Below are 17322 nucleotides of genomic sequence, written 5' to 3'. Positions count from 1 at the left end.
AGTAGTACCCCATTGTTTGCTGGCAGTACCTTCCGGTTGAGCAGAGTGCCGAAGCGGATCCTGCTCTGTATTCGGCAGGCCCGAATACGATTGCCGATGCAGAAAGTTGTCCTGACTGCAGGCTTTCGCACCTTTCCCCAGTCCCGCCAGGGGAATGCCGAGGATATACCTACGGAAATGTGACGTCTGGTACCCTCCCAATGAAGCCTAACAATCTTGCTCTAACCCATGCAGTTTTGTTTCTTCTATACTGCACGAAACACAGCTGAAATGAATCTGCTTAACAGAACATGAAAAAACATTTCATGTTCGAAAGAAGCCTTAATACCAAAAATAAAAACAATTGCTACAGCATATATTAAACAAGGTTCAATGTTACAATTAACATTCATGTGACATACAAGCAATCAGAATACTTGTCTGAGATACATATATTATGAAGGGAAAATTATTTGTTTTATTAACACCTAGCAATGAAATCAGCAAATACTGACTTCACCCATTGCATATGAATAACTGGATATTGTAACTATAAATTCTTAAACTCATTTTTTTCAACCTCTATCTTTCAAGATTCCATAAAATATCCTGTCAAAGAAGGTGAAACTAATGAAAAACACTACGATAACTTGCCAATTTAACAACACAATGCTATAGCATAACGTCTGAGTAGAAATAATCTAGGATTATGCAAAGTTGTCTGATGTCCATAAAATTCAAAAATCAGCAAATAAATATAAAAGGCAACTTAAAAGAATCAGTAAATTCTATAAATTAACTTTACAAAAAATTATCTATGCAAGAAAATTATGTGTGAAGATGTTGAAAGTAAGCAGCATAAATAAAAATTTCGTGTTTTGCCTAATAATTTCATAGAATTCTTGAAACATGACGTAAAAGAAAGAAATATACAATAATAAAGTAATATTCTGTCTCTTAGAAAAGACATCAGTGGTCTAAATATACTAATGTGTATTTGGTGTAGTTATGTTTCTAATATCTTACTGTCATATGTATTTTTTAATTACTGTGTTTATATACATATCAATTATTGTTACTCTAAATAGAGTTACAATAATTCCTCTCTACAGGGGCTTAAGAAAATTCTGTCCTATAAGCTTATCATATTTTCTTATCTTCACATTTTCTTTAAGTGGATATGTTTTATGTGTTTCCACTAAAATTTATCACTGTAGTTACAGTGTGGAGTGTCATAGCTAACAAAACTAAAATAAAATTAAGTTTTAACTTCCTGATGTCTACTGTTACCAAAATCCAATCACCTTCCTGACAAGATGTAAAATTTGGGTATGAAATGCTACTGTTGGATGTCTCTGCCACTGAACACATTAGAATATGCAGTAAACAAAAAATTATTACCACATTAAATTTATATAACAGCTATAAAATAAAATGAAATGAAACTTAAAATACTATTATGATGTGCAAGTGCTCATTAACATCTGAAAATAAAAGAACTAAAACTCAGGGTGAAAACTAATAAACAATGTACTGTATATTACGCCACAAAATGTTATCCACCTGTTTCTGTGCCATTGCTTGCATTTGTTGAAACATTTGCCTCTCTTCCTCTTTCCCTAAAACAGAATTTCTTTTGTTGAAAACATACAAAATGACACAAGTGCCAACTCCATCACATCTATAACCAGACAATAAAGGAAGAGAGGGGTTGGACAATTTTAAACCTAACAATATTTTCGTCAGTATTAAATAGTACAATTTCATCACAGTTGCTGTTCTTCTACTACCAGTTTTTCTTGTTTAGAAAGGCTTTTAAAATAAATATAAGCTGGACCTGACAAGGAAAGATGAATAAGTTCTACCATGCAAACATGCTGCAAACTAATGAAACTCAGTAATATTATAGATAAATAAACATTGAGAATGTTGAAAAAGAATTTCAAATGCTTGGCAGTGTAAGAATGGAATTACAGCTAGAACTTCTTAGAAACAGAATTTTTATGGAATGTAGACAGGTAATTATATACAGTACTTAAAAAATTTCCTCAAGCCTTAAATTTTAATTGAAACTCAGTCAGTATTTGATAAATGTTATTAACTTTGTGAAATATAATGATACGCATTTGGCACTAGATTTCAAATGGCATTATAGCAAATAAGGTAAATCTCTCTTCTGCAGGATGGACTAAATTTACATAAAATAACAATGAAAAACTTATAGGTCAGTGAAAGGTACTTTCTTAATATTCCTAAGTACTGCATACACAAATATTAGCTGAAGTATTGCCAGCTCTCTATTAGTACAAAAGAAACAAATGGAAACAATGAAATCATGTTCAATTACACAGGAAATTTGGCAGTGTCTGAAAATATCTTCAACTGAATGACAAAATTGAATTATTTAAGCTTTCAGTACCAACAGTCACAAAAATATAAGAACATTCTATAATAAATGTATCAGTTGCCTGCTAAGTTAGATATGATTATCATAGATGTACATGGACTTCATTAAATAAGAAAAATTGTATGATCAGAATAATTATGACATAAATGTCTGAAAATAGTTTGATTGATTACTTGTAAGTATACCATCAGGAAATACTGTTATTTAATACAAACTGATATTGTTGCACCAAAAATAATTTACTAGGCATGGCTGAGTAAAACTGAGACATCTTCCACTGTCAATGCAAGAGGTTGTAGAAATGGGTGTTTGGGGCAGCCAAGCGATGTTACATTTTGGGACACCATTGCAGGTACTTCCAGTAGTCGCCCAGCAATTACGACACAGCCCGGCACAGCAGAGGTACCAGATTCATGACATCACTGATGCAGCAGAAAAGCAAAACTACTGTGCTGTAGGTGAACTGATTGCTCGTGTCTAAGGTATGGTCCTGTTACGGCGACTTTGAGAGACATAGATGCTTTAGCAAAACAAGGGTGGTCCAAGCCCATATAAATATTCCTTATTTACAGTCAGAGGTATGGTAGTCTACCACCCACCAGCTCTGAGGGGGGACATACGACAGTCTGTAAGTTTATGGGTAGACACGGATCAACCAGTCTGCAGCTGCAGACTTTGCTGCTGCTAACTGTGGCGCTGTTCCTCGTCCTGAGTCGAATGATGTGTGCTTAGTGGCTTCCAACTAGTGGGCACGTGTGTGCCTACCACAGCCGCTGCTGGCCTCCTACCCTGGAGGTCCACTGTTCAAGCTCGGGGTTGTGCAGCCGTTCAGTCACCATTGTGTGTGTGTGTGTGTGTGTGTGTGTGTGTGTGTGTGTGTGTGGAAACTCCTTGCTTCCTGGCTCTACTCAGGTATCACTGCGAACACTGCTGCTGCCATGAGCCATCCCAACCATGGCATGATTCTGCCTGACTTTGTATAACCCATCGTGGGCTGCCAGGCAGTCTCTAGTGTGCATTACGAGTTATTACCCGCTGATGCCATCAGCATTCTTACTTTCACCGTCACCTGCCAGCAACATGACACTGAAGGCTGTCAGGTCATCAGCTGATGGCTGCGCCTCCTTGCAGGCCATGTACAGTTTATGTCCAGGGGAAGCTGACTTCTCCATCATCATGACTACTATATTTGATTAAATGTAATCGAATGTTTCAACAACGACGTTTTTATGATAATTTTTTTGGACGATCCACGCACTACTCCACTGATACCCGCCCAGGGTGGTGGACTACTGAAATCCTACCTCAACAAACCCAGTTCCAGCAGCCACCGACCCAAATAAGTGGTACCAGAAGTGACTGACGTCTGCATCTAGGTCCAGGACCACGTCTGCAGTCTCAATGAGTAGCGTCAGAAGGGTCTGTCACCTCTACATTTTGATGACACAGGAACCTCACTGGCCACCATCCCTGGAGGAGATAGTTAGACTACTACAGATGAGCATCATCAACACTTAGTATGGTGAGTGCAATGTTTGTTTTGTGTTTTTGTTTGACTGCAATGGTCATGGACAGCCAGTGGGTTTTCGCCAGGTGTTTAACTGTAATTAGATGTGCAGTCTGAGGAAAGTGAACTCAGTCTTCTGGGAATTGTAAAAAAGTATTAGTTTGTGCCGATTGGAATGGGCATTTTATTTGGTTCTGAACTGGGGATAATGCTCATTGTGTTAAGTATGTATGGTCATAGGAGTATCCAGTCAGGAAGAAGATAAATTTACGATAAGAAATGCTGTGTTAGTAGTTTATTTTAGTGTCCTCATAATTGTTCTATACTGTCCGCTTATAGTTTGTTGTTATTTGTGTAACTGATGGAAGGTCAACCATGTCGTTAGCACAGGGGACTACCCCGGACCAGCCCAAGTACCTCGATTGAAAGCATACAATGGGAATATAATTATCTAAGCAACTAAAGGCTGTGTAATCAGACCAGTCAGATATAGCAGAGAAAGTACAATGGAAGAAAACAAGATTGGAGTAACACAGTTACTCGAAAGAAGTGGAGAAAATGCGACTGGAATCTGACGCTTGGTGGGCTGATAACGCCAACAATAAAGAATATTGGGATTTTAAGGTAGCATGAGAGATTACGAAAGAAGCAGGAAGCACTACATAAGGAGAAAGAAGTTAGCAGTATGAGTTAACTTCGTGCGCAAAGTACCAATATTGCAGAAGTTAAGGAGAGTCATGTAGAATTATTAACTCCAATATCTTGCGAAAATGTAAAGTGTTAATTAGGTGTAGTGCCAGACGAAGTAAGTGCGTGCTGTACTGAAGTAAATTAATTTGTGGATACCAACAAGGGTAACATTGACTTTGGTGCCGTAGTATCTACGCCACTGAGTGATAATGGATGCTGTTTAAAGGCCGCGGAGCCTGGGCCAGATGGAGAGGGACGAACACGTGCCATTGATTTTTGTGTCGAGCAGAGTGTTACTGCTGACGGTAATTTGTCGTAGATACTACGAAGTATGTACAGGAACCTATTGATGACGTTAAGTAGGTTGTGAATGTTGTCGATAATAAAGTAGCACAGACACATTTATTGCCGAAGGACGCTGATTCGTCGCCACCTGTGATGGTGCCGCCTCCTCAGAAGGGGGCGGCAGGGAGGAAGAGTAAGATTTCAGAACTTGCAAGGTTAGTGAAAGGGACAACAAGGCCGAATCCTTTTAGGAATGCCTCCTAATGACTGGGTGTTGTGTGATGTCCTTAGGTTAGTTAGGTTTAAGTAGTTCTAAGTTCTAGGGGACTGATGACCATAGATGTTAAGTCCCATAGTGCTCAGAGTCATTTAGGAATGTGTACCTGGCTCAGGAGGTTTGTAAATTTGATGATACTCGCAATGTTATAGGTACTAATGGTGAGAAAACACGTCGTGTAACTGTTCTTCGATAGCGCACCGTCAAACTCCGGGGGGCATTGTTGCAGCCGAGGAAGCCGACTGCACGTGATACAGGGACACGAGGTTCGCCGAGCATGAGAGCAGAATCGTCTAAACTGCGTACAAAGTTGTTGAAATTCAATGCACGCGATAAAAAGAAGTTGGTATTGGTAAGAAAAGGTGTAAGGAAGCATTGTACTGGAAGAGGTAGGTCAGTTTGTAATTAGTATTAAAGCAAAGGGAAGAATTCGAACTACGACCAGTGTATTGCGAGTGGCAGTGCTGAATGTAGTTTCAGTATTAGCACAGTTTTAAGTATGTGTTTTCTGAGGGAATGCAAGGATAACTTTTGTTTACAAGGCAATGTTCCAAATGATGTGTCAAAACAGTGACTAAAGAAACTACTTGACAGACGAGAAGAAAAACTGAAACACGAGAAGCAAATGAAGGAATCGTTTTCTGTGAAACGATGTGTTAAAGGATTCGTCTGAGAAGGAGTAGGTTTGGTAATTTTATTTCATAATTCTATTAAATGACGATTCAACAGGGTGATGTTATGTGGAAATGGGAGAAGTAGATTGGGTTACCTGTGCCAAGCCATGATTAGTTAAGTAAGAATTAGGTAAGAAGCGGCCTGATAAACAAGGAAAATATTACAAGAAAAAGAATTGAGCGAAAGTGTTGACTGATTGCTGAGGAATTAGAGAAGGAAAGATAATTTCGTACATTAATTGTACTAGTTTGTAAATGATGATGCAGAACAATGTTTAAGAAACAGCCAATAAATATTGCGGTTTACACTTCAACTAGTGTAAAAGAGCTAACTAGGAAAATGACAGTACTTTATACACTCTTTAGTAGATGTGTTATATGTATACAAACAAATGATTACAGTTTCAGAAATACTGAACAATTTAGAGTAAGAGCTTCACAAACTGAGCAAGTCAATAACGTGTTGGTCCATCTCTGGACCTTATGCAAAGAAGTTATTCAGTTTGATATTGACTTTTGTGCAAGCGGGCATTATCTTGCTGAAATGTCAGACCAGGATGGCTTGCCATGAAGAGCAACAAATCGGCTCATATAATATCGCCGACACAGCACTGTGCTGTAAAAGTGCCGCACATGACAACCAAAGGGTCCCAGCTATGAAAAGAAATAGAATGCCACACCATCACCTCTGGTCGTCAGGACGTATGGAGGGTGACAGTCAGGGTTCGAACTGAACCCTAATGACCAGCGAAGACGTGATGGAGAAGCCTCGGACAGTGGTGCACTACCAACCTGGCTGTCACCCGCCATATGGCCCAATAACCAGGAGTGATGGTTTGGAGTGCCATTTCCTTTCATAACAGAGCAGCTTTGGTGACCATCCTCAGCGCCCTTACAGAACAGCAGTACTTCAACAATATTCTACGCCACATTTTCTTGCCCTCCAAGGTAGCTATTCTCGGCTTACATTTAAGCAAAATAATTCCCGCCCACTTGCGGCAAGAGTTTCTACTTTTTGTCCTCGTGCTTGCCACATCATACCTTGGCCAGGAAGGTCGACTGATTCCTCCCCACATGAGAACGCTTGGATCTAACGCGCAAATCAGACATAATTTGGCACGATGCCCTCAGGAAGACATTTGACATCTCTGTCAATCAACGCCAAGGTGAATAACTGTGGTAAACCCACAATTATCACTGTCTTTTGCCGTCCCCCTCGCTGCAGATCCGCACACTGCGCCGACACATCACACGGCACTCGATGCACTGAGCTAAGACTCACTCACTAGCTGCAGATGCAAGGATCGACACCAGAGGCGCCACTGTCGGCCTCCAACGCGAGTTAGCAACACCGGCTGAGTGCGCCGACTGAAAACTGGCGTCACCAACATCAGTACATCTACACTTATCTATATTTATGCCGACGTGAGCCTCCTGCATTCAGTCAATGCCATGCTGAAAACTATTGCTGATAATGCAGCCCTCAAGATTTGGACATTGTTAAACTTCTGACCTTGTATCGCTTCTGAGCAGTTCCATGATTGTACATTGTACTGTCTGGTGTTGTATTCTACCAATAAACGGAATATACAAACTAGTCTTCATTTGTGTTGTGTCCCATAACAATAACTGATTGCATAAGGGTCAGAGTTGGACCAATATATTATTGACTTGCTCAGTTGTGAAGCTTTTTCTCTTGAATAAATCAAGCTTTCTCTCTTGAATAAATCATCCGATTTTTCTGAAATTGTTCCTTCACAGTGCATCTTTTTTTGCCTAGGAGTGTATAATTGTCAACTGCAGACTTTCCATAAGCTGGATCCAGAGGTCTAGATCTGTTGAAGGAGGGAGGCGTGTTGCACCGCAAATAATTTACTGGCCACAGCTGAGTATAATTGTGACGCCCACGGCTAATGAAAGAGCCCGTGGAAGTGCGTCAGATTGAGCTGTCCATATGAAGCTGACTTGGAAGAGCAGCTGAACGGAATGGACAGTGTCTTGAAAGGAGGATATAAGATGAACATCAACAAAAGCAAAACGAGGATAATGGAATGTAGTCGAATTAAGTCGGGTGATGCTGAGGGAATTAGATTAGGAAATGAGACACTTAAAGTAGTAAACGAGTTTTGCTATTTGGGGAGCAAAATAACTGATGATGGTCGAAGTAGAGAGGATATCAAATGTAGACTGGCAATGGCAAGGAAAGCGTTTCTGAAGAAGAGAAATTTGTTAACATCGAGTATTGATTTAAGTGTCGGGAAGTCGTTTCTGTAAGTATTTGTGTGGAGTGTAGCCATGTATGGAAGAGAAACATGGACGATAAATAGTTTGGACAAGAAGAGAATAGAAGCTTTCGAAATGTGGTGCTACAGAAGAATGCTGAGGATTAGATGAGTAGATCGCATAACTAATGAGGAGGTATTGAATAGAATTGGGGAGAAGAGGAGTTTGTGGCACAACTTGACTAGAAGAAGGGATCGGTGGGTAGGACATGTTCTGAGGCATCAAGGGATCACCAATTTAGTATTGGAGGGCAGCGTGAAGGATAAAAATCGTAGAGGGAGACCAAGAGATGTATACACTAAGCAGATTCAGAAGGATGTAGGCTGCAGTAGGTACTGGGAGATGAAGAAGCTTGCACAGGATAGAGTAGCATGGAGAGCTGTATCAAACCAGTCTGAGGACTGAGGACCAGAACAACAACATCAACAACATATGAAGCCGCATCAGGGGCTACTCGCTGATATGGCAAGTACTGCCGGGAGGTGCTGGGCAGTTATCAGATATCCTATAATTGCAGAGAAACCAGAATAGTGACATTGTTAATGCAAAGGAAAAGCAGAACTGCTGTTTCATAGCTGAACTTATTGCATCACGTGCGAGCCATGAGACTTTTAGTGCTTATGTGATTGAAACCGATGCTTTAGAGAAACAAAGATGGGCCAAGACCATGTAAATACTCCTTGTTTATAGTCATAGGTATGGCAGTCTACTAGCTATCAGGTCTGGAGAGGGGGGGGGGGGGGGGAGACTGATCTACGACAATCTGCAAGTTTAAAGGTCAACAAGGATCAACCACTCTCCATCTCTGACCTCGTTCACTGCTAGCTCTCACCCTGCTGCTCGCACTTGGCTCACAAGGGGAGGCCGCCAATTGTGAAATTCAGATTCGATTCATACTGCGCATAATAAAAGCTCATGGCCAGAGGTGTAATGTGGCAAAGCACCAAGATGCACTTCCCAGCCGTTGTCGAGAAAATCGACAGTTAAAAGAAACCGTTGCCGTGAAATACTCTCTACGATTAATAATTTTCTACAGCGTCGTGGCGCAGCGGTACGCGCTCGGGTTCGTAATCCGAAGGTCGCCTATATATATATATATATATATATATATATATATATATATATATATATATATATATATATATATATATATATATATATATATATATATATACTATTACTGAATTGCTTATGCATGTTGGTGAAGGCGGATCGCTCTCCAATTGTACCGCCTCCATTTTTTCGTTTGTTTAACAAGGTGTACCAAAGCTCTCTCACGTCCGCACTGATTTTCGACGATGTTATAAGTTGCGCTAGTTTCCGCATCTACCTTCTTTCGAGGTTAGCAGGCAACTACGCTGTTATGCGGCGGCTCGTTTCGGCCCATTCAACATCTGTCCTTCAAGTGTAACGAGCGAGTAACGGAGTTTATATTTCATACCTGCCACAGCAAATTTGTGTTCGTGGGGTTTCTATTCTAATTCGAACCAATGACTTACGCTATACGTATTCGTTTCGGAATATCGTTTCTACGTTTCCGTTAACTATACGTGGTTAACATTATGAAGACAATTAATAACATTTGTGAAATACAACTTTGTTTGCGGAAAACATAATTATGTTCGAAGTCGCCAATTTTTCCACGACAAACGACTTTCAACAACTTATTATATGCATAATTGTTGCAACTGATTGCCGGGAATTATATATATATATATATATATATATATATATATATATATATATATATATATGTGTGTGTGTGTGTGTGTGTGTGTGTGTGTGTGTGTGTGTGTACACAGATTTGAATTACAAAAAACAAATACCAAGAAAAAAAAAGGTTGCATGGCGCGAGAGGCGATCCGGCGACCTTCGGATTACGAACCCGAGCGCTTACCGTTGCGCCATGACGCTGTAGAAAATTATTAATCGTAGGGAGTATTTCACAGCAACGGTTTATTTTAACTGTCGATTTTCTCGACAACGGCTGAGAAGTTCATCTTGGTGCTTTGCCACATTACACCTCTGGCCATGAGCTTTTATTATGCGCAGTATGAATCGAATCTGAATTTCACAATTGGCGGCCTCCCCTTGTCAGTGATGTGCACTTGGAGCCCTCCAACTGATGACCGCCTGTGGGCCTACCTCAGCAGCTGCCAGAGCCTGGGGACATTCAGCCTCCATACCCCATGTGGGCAAACTCCTTGATGCCTGCCTCTGCTCGGGTGGGCAGGCACTGCTGCTGCCATTAGCCACCTCATCCATGTTGGGTTCACAGCGTGATTCTGCTCGCCTCTGCACGCCCCGTCCTGTGCTGCCCTGCAGTATCTAGTCTGTACTGCGAGCCGCCGTCCGCTGCCGCAGTCAGCGTCCTTGAATAATTGCTGCTCTCATCACCTGTCAGCTTCACAATGCTGCTGCAGCTGTCATATCGCCTGCTGATGGCTCTACCTCCTCCTTCGCTGTGTAACGTCCGGGGGGGAACTGACTTCTCTGAGTATTGTCACAAATGTTGTAGTTAATAAACAGTAAATGATTTTTTTTAAAGATGCTGTTTTTGTGACGATTTATCGGCCGACTGTCACGCATCCAGTCACTATTCCAGAGTACCCCGCCACAACTGAGGTCACCACCCCTGACCTCCGTAATATCATCATTATCAACAAAATGTGAGAGATTTCCCTTGCAGAAGGGCTTACTGATCGACAATTTTCATACAACTTTGGCATGATATCTTTATGTCCCTCTTTATGTACGTCATATTTCACAGTTAAAGCTTTGAACTTTATTCTCAAGGATTACATTGTAGCTTTTTCATCCAACAATTATAGGGAAAACACGTGTGTGTCTTTCTGAGAAAATAGAGCTAAAGCATTTTGCGAAAAATTACTAAACTCAACACAGAATACTATTTGCCTAGAACAGTGACTGATTTCTGATTTACTACTGACAAATTGTGGAATTTACTTTTATACTAACATGAGGCTAACCTAAACACATTTTACGTTAATCTACTTTGTGTTAAGATGAAATCGAAACAGTGAGTCGACAAGAGGGCCAAAGGAGAGTGTCATAAGATGGAAAGGCTTGACGACTTGGGCTAGTATTATGTTGTGAGGTGGGCTAGGATACTGGAGAACACACATACTTTTATATTTAATAATAACTGTATGAAATTTTATGGAATCATACCTGCTTGAGCCATTAGCTGGAACTAACAAAATGTAAGAATTGATACCACAGAGGCTGATGAGGTCTGTTACACTTCTAACCTCACAAGCTCCGTTCACAGATCATTACAGATATAAAATCGACTCATCATAAAGAGAAGAGAGGTGTGAAAAGTTAGCAATTAGGAAAACAGTGTTAACAGAACTCACAGCTGCGTACGATGTCATTAACCCTTATCTCCTACTCAGAAATATCTGCAATATCATGAAAGATCTTAATTTCACTCATGCTATCAGTAACATTCTTGGCAAAAGAAGATTATTTGTAGACATCCACAGTCAAAAGAGCAGGTGGAGAAGCAATTTCGAATTCATTGACAAAAGCTGTCAAAAGCCCTACACTTCGTAAAAAACTACTAGAAGAACAACTAGCTTAAGCCAAACCATTCAAGGATACACATGTGTGCATTCCATTAGAATAACAACGATGACACAAAGTGCCTGAACATCACCTGATAAGACATCTTGTCCAGTTGCCAAACAACTATGGGTCAACATGGATCGGTTTAATAAAAAAAAAAAAATGCGTCAAACAAACAGCAAGTGGGTGCATGAAACAATGCGGTTCGGAAGACTGAACTTGTGGAGTGCAACCAAAGTAATAATTTTTTCCATTAGCCCTATTACTCCTAGGGAGAACATGCTTGCCAAATATATTAGCAGCTCTAACTCTCTAGAATTCTGAGTGCAGCACAAGTGGAATACGTCACATCCTCACAGGCTGTCTTCGACACAAACCTGTGGAGAATCTTACTGTCTTGCAGAAATATCAGCTTCAAATGCACGGGCACTGGCACTCAGTACATGCATTTATTTGATTTATGCACGGTTTAATACAACGTGCAAAGCTCTATCAAGAGCTTGAAAGCAGAGCTCAATTAGCACAGCCTAACGGCGTTTCTCGCAACAACAGACTCTAGCTGTGTGGCACCATCTGTCGCTTAAGGTGGCATGAGTGACTCCAGAAATTGAAAAGAGGGCATAGCATGAGGACAGCCGGGCCTTCAACCCCCTAATCAGTCAAATGTGATAGTAAGAACGTGTAGAAAACAATTCTGATAAATAACTCGAGACTATCATTAGTAGAGCATATTAGCACACTAAAATGCTGTAAATATGTCAACTTATGAGGCGAAGAGGAGAGAAAATGATTATAGAGATGACTGAAACACGCCCGACACTTCCTTAAGGTTAGTGCACACATATGAACTGCATGTAATACAAGTCAGCTTGTGGACATGAATCAGTCTGTGGGTCCGAGTTAGCTTGTGGGCACGTGTCGCTCTTTTGTATAGGTACAGCTGGACGAAGGAAGCCACGAAGGAAGCTCTGAACGATAAGTAGCAGTCTGGAGGCTGGAAAGACACGACAGCTGCAACTCGTATTCCTCTTTGGATACTAGGTAACACTGCCAAGATTCAGGTCAGCGAGGAGTTTTCTGAAATCACCGTAGGTGTTAGTATGGCCTTCTACATAAACAAGATTATAGGAGTGTTATTCCACGAGCCAGTGTTTTATAGGATGGTTGCTCCCAGGCTGGACGGAAGAGAAGAAATCAGTTGCTCATCTGCCCGAGGTCTCACTTGATGTAGACCCGTCCTGCACAAAAGGGGCTATATAATGGGGTAGATTTTGTGTGACAGCAGTGTTGAGCCACTTACAGACCCTGACATAATGCAGTTTGTGCCCAGTGACCTGCACTGCTGAAGAAGATCTGGACACAGCTCCAGCTAGTGCATTTTCTGTCGCCCAGTATTTACCATTTAATTTTAATGAACATACTTTGCCCGCATCTCGTGGTCGTGCGGTAGCGTTCTCGCTTCCCACGCTCGGGTTCCCGGGTTCGATTCCCGGCGGGGTCAGGGATTTTCTCTGCCTCGTGATGGCTGGGTGTTGTGTGCTGTCCTTAGGTTAGTTAGGTTTAAGTAGTTCTAGGTTCTAGGGGACTGATGACCATAGATGTTAAGTCCCATAGTGCTCAGAGCCATTTGAACCATTTTTTTTGAACATACTTATATTCCTTTTGGTATTTGTTTGTAGATAATTTTATCTTTATATATTAATTGTGTTGTATTGTTCTTGTTCTTTCTTGTACTGTTCTTGGTTTGTGTATGTACTTCTGACACGAGGACTATAAAACAATCGTACTGAGTCGCGCGGGATAGCCGCTCGGCGTAAGGTGAGTTGCCACAGTCCGCGCGGCTCACGGTGGTTCGAATCCTCCCTCGGGCATGGGTGTGGGTGTTGTCCTTAGTTTAAGTTAAATTAAGTAGTGTGTAAGCCTAGGGATCGATGGCCTCAGCAGTTTGGTCCCATAGGAACCTACCACAAATTTCCAATCGTACTGACAGATGAGAATAATACTGTATTGCTGATGTACTGTAGAAATGCATAAAAGACGTAAGAATATGAAGCACTTATGTAATGCAATGGGACTCATATTATATAGGGAGTGAAAGTTCGTTTTAATCTGAGATGGCAAGTAGCTGCACATTCAGAACGAATATAAGAGTGTATTTACAAGCACAAGTTACAGAGCGTGCCATATCTCAGTAGTTACGAAACTCTTTGATTCAGATATTGAGTTTGGTATATGAAAGTATTTCTGCAACACTCGTTGGCTTTTATGCTGCTGGCAAAATTTATCCAAGGAAATAACATGAAAATTCGGAACGAATCCCAGTTCACTGATACGTATGTACTCTATTCATGCTCTAATTGTTGGACGAAATTTTCGTCTATTCCGCAATGGATTGAGAAAATTTGAATTTCATGTTACCTAGAAGATAAACTTCTGTTCTAAAAACACTATCAGGAAGTATCGGAAGAGAATTTCCACTCGTGAGGTGACTGATAACATTCCACAAAAACAATATATTGTTGGTAACGTGATTACAGATGGCAGCGTCCTTTGGCGATTTATAAACAATACCAGAAAGCTTTAAACCGTGAGGAAGCGGTTATATGGCTTATTTAAGAACTGCAACGTAAAGGAGAAAAAATCTTTTCCACGATGATGAGCAACTGTTTTTCGATTGTGAAATTTAGAGAAAACGAGGAAGACACCAGAGCGGACACTCCCAAGTATGCTGCCTTTCCCTGAGCCGAGAAGAAAACTGCGAAAAATCTATATCAATGTGATCGAATAATCATTTTGATCTGTGTGTCTCATAGCCGGGGTATAGCGCCGTTTCATTTGTTGACGGACCCTGTACAGAAGTTTGTCTTCAAATTTCTGTAGCATAATTCAGACGCACCCTTACAATGAAATAGCGGACCAAAAGCACCCCACACGCATGAGAAACCTGGGTATGTAAACGGTCAGATTAACGAAGGAACAGAAAGCAAGTGAAGAGACAATAGTATTTGTTTTGTTGCTAGACCCATATGCTTTACTTCCTCTTATTGGCGGCGCAGCAGTTTTAAACTTGCCCCAAAGCATCCTAGCTGTACGAATTATACAGCAAAATTTCGTTTGTAATCCAGTTAGCGTTTTTTTCTGTTTTAGTGAGATTGTGAGATATGCATGCCCATAATTTACATACAGGTCTTCGACAAAAATATGGAAACACTGTGAGAAAAATATGCTTGAATATAAATCCAGATGCTATCCAAGCCTGCAGGTGGCGCTGTTTTATTTGATCACGAACGGAACCTGTGCAATGACCTCAGTAAATTGCAAGTGTTAAGTCGTGGTCAGAACAGAGTTCTGTGTTGATGGGATCGCATTGTATTGCAGCTAAGTAAATACAGGCGTGGGCAAATTGTTGGTGCTCGTTTGAGGAGTGCTTCCTTAACCAAGGTAGCTGAAGTGTTTGATTTTTCAAGAGGCACTGTATTGAAGATTTATATCGCATATAGGGAAGGCGGGAAAACATCATCTGCTAAACCACAACGCAGACGAAGCTGTGTGTTGAGTGATCGTGACTGACGATTACTTGGCCGGCCGAAGTGGCCGCGCGGTTCTGGCGCTGCAGTCTGGGACCGCGAGACCGCTACGGTCGCAGGTTCGAATCCTGCCTCGGACATGGATGTGTGTGATGTCCTTAGGTTAGTTAGGTTTAACTAGTTCTAAGTTCTAGGGGACTAATGACCTCAGCAGTTGAGTCCCATAGTGCTCAGAGCCATTTTTTTGACGGTTACTGGAGAGGATTGTGACGAAAAATAAAGAGGACGACAGCTGCAAAAGTCAATGCATAACTGAATCTCACACCCACGAATCCCGTCAGTACCAAAATAACACGAACGGAGCTCCATAAATTTGTATCTGTAGGGTGTAACAAAAGTACAGAGTGAGTCAAAAAGGACTTTACAACTTTGGAATTATTAGAAATTTACTGAGATAACTTATAGAATCGGTACGTCTGTCATTTTGTAGCAAACAACCTCAAGTTTGATTCACGTAGTGCATCAGTACATCATTCTGCCACCAGGAGCGGAAGCGTAATGCACAATAAAATGGCTACTTTCAGTGGGGCAGAGTGTGCTCTCTGCATGTTTTGGTTTCGTGAATAAAAAAAAAAAAAAAAAACTCTGCAACAACTGATCGGCGTGAATTTCGCACCGAATACGCTAAAGAATCTCCAAGCAGGTTTACAATTTACTCTTGGCAGAAGAATTTTATAAACACGAGTTGTTCACTTTGACATGATAAATCACCAGGTCGACCGCGTTTTGATGTTTATATACAACAAGGTTAGGGAGAACTTTGCCCACAGTCCTCAAAAATCAATGCGATATGCGCCTCGCGGTACCGGCATTCCACAAAAGACTGTTTGGCAAGACGATGCACCACACAATTTCCTCACAGAAGTTCGGTGTTTCCTCGATAATTCTTCCCATGTCCGTGAATTGGCCGTGAAGGGCCAATCGCTGAATGTTCCTCCCCTACCAAACCATTTAGCCGACCTGAAAAATCGACACTACGCTGCCACTGCACAAGTTACGCTCGATTTGCTGCAATGAGTGGAAGAAGAATTGATTACTGGTAGGATGTTTGCCGCAATTACAAATGGTAGTCACATCGAACCAAAATGGCACTTGATACTTTTATACGAAACTTGAGGTCGTTTGCTACAAAATGACACATCTACCAATTCTGTAAGTTACCTCAATAAATTTCTGTTATCATTCGAAAGTTGTAAAATCCTTTATTTGACTCATCTTGCATACCAACAAACTTGGAGGAGCTGTAGAGGATGTCTTGAGGAACAATGGATGGGAGGAACCCCTTTCCCGGAAATGTCACGCAGCGACGCTAAAGGGCGTCCAAGTTGCAAAAAAAAATGGCTCAAATGGTTCTGGGCACTACGGGACTTAACATCTATGGTCATCAATCCCCTAGAACTTAGAACTACTTAAACCTAACTAACCTAAGGACATCACACAACACCCAGTCATCACGAGGCAGAGGCCAAGTTACAGCGTAAGTCGCTTGCCATCAGGCCATCCTTCGGCTGCAACGCTGATGTACCGCAGGCCGAACTCCTCGCAGTGGACGTGCAGTATTCGGAACGTTAAGCGGCGTCTGACGCGCGAACACTTGACGCAACAACACTGTAGTGCCAACAAGCCCATTGGCAGCCAGGGTCCCAGCGTCACAGCTGACCCGCTTGCTGCCCAAGCGCTGTCTTAGCGGCAGGAGTTTTCCCCTGCAACGTGGACGCTCTGTAGCGTCGCCAGATCGCATTTCCAGAGGTGGTTTCCTACCCTCCATTTTTCCTCAAGACACCCCCTAAAATCCATGTTTGTCGGTGTATTTTCGTTACAGCCTGTGCATTTAAGCTTCCGAGTGCAGCAGATATTCAGAGATACTTCAAACTGAAGGATAGTTGTGAACCGATAGAACGACCGATGAGTGCAGTGAGCCTCACGATAAAGACTGTGTACGCATCAAAACTTAGTTCTGACGAGGACAAAGACGGGACAAGTGCTGCATACATGAAATTGTATCTATCCTGGTTTAATATACAAATTCTGCAAGGAATTTT

At 41.4% G+C, this 17322-nt stretch overlaps 1 protein-coding gene across 1 annotated transcript in view; it reads right to left on the bottom strand.

Moving 5' to 3' along the window:
* Positions 1–17322, bottom strand: part of LOC126484254 (trichohyalin-like) — a 731617-nt gene that overhangs the window by 179964 nt on the left and 534331 nt on the right. The gene's annotated exons all lie outside the window — the stretch shown is intronic.

Source organism: Schistocerca serialis, chromosome 6 (assembly GCF_023864345.2).
Source record: "Schistocerca serialis cubense isolate TAMUIC-IGC-003099 chromosome 6, iqSchSeri2.2, whole genome shotgun sequence".
In the NCBI taxonomy this organism is placed as follows: domain Eukaryota; kingdom Metazoa; phylum Arthropoda; class Insecta; order Orthoptera; family Acrididae; genus Schistocerca; species Schistocerca serialis.
This window is presented reverse-complemented; position numbering and strand designations above follow the sequence as displayed.